Below are 4,721 nucleotides of genomic sequence, written 5' to 3' on the forward strand. Positions count from 1 at the left end.
CGACTTCCGGGACCGGTTGCTAGGCAACTGCGGGACGGGGGCGGGGCCGCCTCCCGGGCACGCGCTCGCCCCTCCTCTTCCGGCGGCTGCCCGCGGGTGCCCGAGGTCCTTTCTTCTTCGAGGAAGTTGCGTCCGCCGGCTTTGTTAGCCGGGAATCCTTTGCGTGAGCCTGTGTTCCCGACGTCACAGCCTTGAAGATGTTGTCGATCAGGTTAAAGGCTAGCAGGCGGGTGCAGGTTCCAACTCCAAGAAAACGCCTTCTGGATGTTTACCTTCCGCATTGCTACCTTACTTCTCTAGCCTTGGCCAAATTCCCGCATCTTCCCTCCCAAGTACTGGCTGGACGTTGTTCAGTGAAGCATGAATTGTTGAGAACGCAGAACACTAAGATAGTCTTTGAAATGGGCACGAGCGACTGTTCAAACTCCTATTCGTCTGTGACTCAAATTCCTGTTTTCTCTGTCCTAGCCCCTTTCATGCTCCGGAATGAGATGGAAGGGCTAGATGTACTCTAACCTCTGAATGAGGTCAAAGTGATGTCAGTGGATCCACAAGCGTAAGCCCCATCTGCCTCTGCCACCCAGGTCCCAGGTCCCAGGGTTATTGGGTTCTTGTCTCCCTCACAGAAAGGAATTTCAGGAGTAGATAAGCAGTGAAATAAAATAGATTTTATTTGGAGGGTTTTTGAAGGTGTGTGTGTGTGTGTGTGTGTGTGTGTGTGTGTGTGAGAGAGAGAGAGAGAGAGAGAGAGAGAGAGAGAGAGAGAGAGAGAGAGAGAGAGAGAGAGAGAAGCAGGCTTCTCCAAGGACATGGAGAGCCCTTACACACATCCCAGCATTAGATAAGAAAGCATGGCACATGGACTCCTTGGGCAGCACATGGGCGCCCTTCCTTTGTTCACATGGCTTTTTTTAGGGTTTCACCATTCTGAACCCACTCCTAGATGAAAAGTCTGTAGCTAAGGAGGTTACCAGGGAGGTTGGGAGTGGTGATGGTCTTCTTTGGGCTGAATCACTAAAGTCAGGGTATTCGAGGAATTTTCTTGATGGGGAGAGGTCCAATCTCCTCAGGGTCTGTTGCTGCTCAAGGTCTTATCAGGCCTTAGTTCTTGCTTTTCCAGTTTTCTGCAGGGTTGGCTTTAGCCATTGCCTTGGGAGAGGGCCTCCCCTACCTTGCCTGCTTCAAAAGGGGGCTCTAACTCCCCTCCCAACCTGAAACCAGCCATGTTAGGGAGTCAAGTAAAGATTAAGGCCTGGGCACTGGTCTGGGGCCATTTGTTGCCTTTTGTTGCAGGAACTGTTGCAGGAGATCTAGGCAATTGACAGTTCCAAAGCAGCATAACCTCTAGGTTTGACCTCTGTATCTTGGCTTGCTTGCTCAGGGCCGTAGGAACGTAACTGGCAGGGTGCACCCAGACTCATAGGCAGGAGGGTGTTAGGCTTAAAAATCTCTATCTGTAGTCCTTGAGGTTCCTAGCCCAGGGAGCAGTCCCAGCTGAGCAACCCTCATCCCTGAACCTTTTTTGTCTCAATAAATTCTTTGATTAAATTGCTGAGTCAATCTCTGATAGATTGTGGTCTCTGATTGATTGTGATAGGAAACAGCCCCATTACAGGTGGTGGGAAGGTAAAAAGAAATCCTGGTCATCAGAAAACTTAGGATCTAGTGAAAGAAATGTAAGAAAAGCATCAAATGCACTGTGTAATAGAGCTTTGCCTAAATGTAATGGGTAAAAAGGTGCAGGGCACTATTTTCTTGGTGCCTGCTTAATTGCACCCTGGCACAAACATTCATGCGTAATCTTGCCTAGCCTCTCCCAGGTGAGTTCTTACTTCTCTGTCACACTCCAGGCACTAGTTGATACGCAAAGACATTTCACTTTAGTCTTCCTAAATGACCGTCACTTAATCACTTAACTTCCCGTTAGTCGTCGATTTGTTCAAGCGGGCACCAGTAACGTCTCCATTTGTCCCTGTCGCGTGCTAGTGTAGCCCAATGGCATCTCTTCGCTCCGGGAACATGAAGGGCCTCAAACCGATCGTTCATGATCTTGACGAAGAAGTCTGACCATCTGGTAGGTGGGCAGCCACGCGGTCTTTTGACATCCCGTGGAATCCAGTCGGTAACAGCTCTAGTCCAGCGGTCATCTTTAAATCTCATTACGTGACCAGCCCATCTGATTTTCGACACCTTGGCAAATGAGACAGCGTCCCTGATTCTTGATCTTCGAGGGATAGACGGATATCAGAACTCCGGATTCTTTCTCTCATTTGAGTGAAACGTGATATTCCAAGCATAGCTCTTTCTATTCTTCTTTGGGAGACCTGAATAGCATTCTCATCTTGTTTGCGTAGGGCCCAGGTCTCTGAGGCATATGTTAATGCAGGAAGAACAGTGGAATCAAAGAGATGTGCCCGGAGCCGGAGGTTCTTCGTCCTCTTAGCTATTTCTTCGATGTTCTTGAAGGTTTTCCAAGCCGCTCTCTTTCTCCTGCGAAGCTAGGGTGCCAGGTCATTTGTCATGTTGACCTCTCGACCTAGGTACACATAGCTGTTGCATTCGGAGATGGTCGTTCCGTTGAGAGCGAATGGGGTGTCAGGAACGAGGCTGTTTCTCATAAACATTGTCTTCGTAAGATTCTGCTGAAGTCCTGCCTTTCCACACTCACGGTCAAAGTCGGCCAGCACTTGTGCTGCTTGGTGGATGTTTGGTGTTATTAAAACAATGTCATCAGCAAAGCGGAGGTGGTGTAGTTGCCGACCATCTATCTTCACTCCCATTCCTTCCTATTCCAGTCGTCGCATGATGTTCTCGAGGGTGGCACTGAAGAGTTTTGGTGAAATGGTATCACCCTGCCGCACCCCTCTCTTGACATCAACAATCACTTCTTTGTAGAATGGTGAGATCCTGGTAGTGAATCTGCAATACAGCTCACGGAGGATCCTGATGTATTGCGCTTGAATGCCCTGATTGGCTAGGGCTTCAATGACCGCTTCCATCTCAACAGAATCAATTGTTCTTTAAATCAATGAACGTTAAACAGAGCGGCATCTTGAACTCCCGAGAAACCTCAATGAGCTTGGTTATTGTGTGGATATGGTCGATGGTGCTGAATCCTTTGCAGAACCCGGATTGCTCTCATGGTTGTCCTTCATCTAGTGTTCTGCCAATCCGATTTAGGATGACTCGAGTGAACAACTTGTAGATGATAGACAATAGGCAGATCGCGCGATAGTTGCCAATGTCATGGATGTCTCCCGTCTTGAACAGTAGTACGGTCCTGCTGGTTTTCTATTGGGACGGAACCTTGCATTCAGAGAGGTAGTGAGTGAGGAGCCGAGCCAGTGTATTGATGAGTACTGACGGCAGATTCTTCAGGTGTTCAGGTCTGATCTTGTCTGGGCCGGGTGCTGTTTGTTTCTTTACCGACGAAATGGCGTGTCGGATTTCGGAAGGGGGAACGTTGGGAACGACATATCCATCCTGTGGAATTTGGTATGTCGGCAAGTGGACATGGCTATCGAAGAGATTTGAGTGGAAGTCATGGATAATCTTCTCCATTGCCATTCTGGAGGATGTGATGGATCCATCAGGACGTCGGAGGGCAGTCATCTTGGTCTTGTAGTTGGCAAAGGACAGGCGGATGTTACGAATACTTTTCCTGGCTTCTGCCGCATCTACCAGTACTTCTGCTCTTCTCTCTTTGAGGTCTTCGTTGATCGCATCTCTGCACTGCTTTGCGAGCTCGGACGTTAGCTTGTGGTTGCCTGAGGCATGCGCCAAACCACGTTGGCGAATTAGCTCAAGAGTTTTCGAAGATAGGCGATTTTTTGTGGCTATCTCTCTCTTGGCATTCCTCGCACATTCATGGAGGTGCTGAACCAGTCGATCGTATTCCTCATCAATGTTGTCAACAATGGCATCTTCCCATGTTGCCGCAATAGTACCAAAGAGTTCCCAGTTGGTGGTCATTCTGGGAGTTCTCTTTTTGAACTTTGCAGCCCTTTCTCCCCTCTCTGTGAAGTAGAATTTTGCACGAAGGAGACGGTGGTCCAATCCCGTTCGAAATTTTGGGACAACAGCGACATCAGTCAGGCAAAACTGTCGATTGAATATGATGTGGTCTATTTCGTTGTGGAATCGTCTACCGGGAGACTCCCATGTCCATCGTTTAGGTTCTGCCTTCTGGAACTGTGAGTTACCATGAATGGTCTTGGTCAACATGATGAACTCAGGCAGACTCTCACCCTGTTCGTTCCATTCTAGGCCATGGGTCCCGATGTGAAGTTCTTCAGCTGATCTTCTCGGTCCTATCTTGGCATTAAAATCACCCACAATGATCTTGTAGAAGGTGTGATCTTCTTTATAGAACTTCTCTAGCTCCATGTAGAACTTCTCGATTTCTCTTTCATCATAATGAGATGTTGGTACATAGACAACGAAGATATTCTACTAAGATTCTACTACAGCTATTTTTTTTTTTGCTTCACTGACTTAATAACATTTTTTGCTGAATGGTGAAAACTGTTTCCAGAAGTCTTTGGAACAAAATGGACCTTGGAGAAAGATGAAGAAATCTGAATATGTTCATATTGATGAAGGGGGCTAGAGCGATAGTACAGTGGGTCGGATGTTTGCCTTGCATGTGGCCAACCCAGGTTCGATCCCCGGCATCCCATATGGTCCCTCAAACACTTCCAGGACTAATTCCTGAGTGAAGA

This window comes from Sorex fumeus, unplaced genomic scaffold (assembly GCF_029834395.1).
Source record: "Sorex fumeus unplaced genomic scaffold, SorFum_2.1 ptg000002l, whole genome shotgun sequence".
Lineage (NCBI taxonomy): Eukaryota > Metazoa > Chordata > Mammalia > Eulipotyphla > Soricidae > Sorex > Sorex fumeus.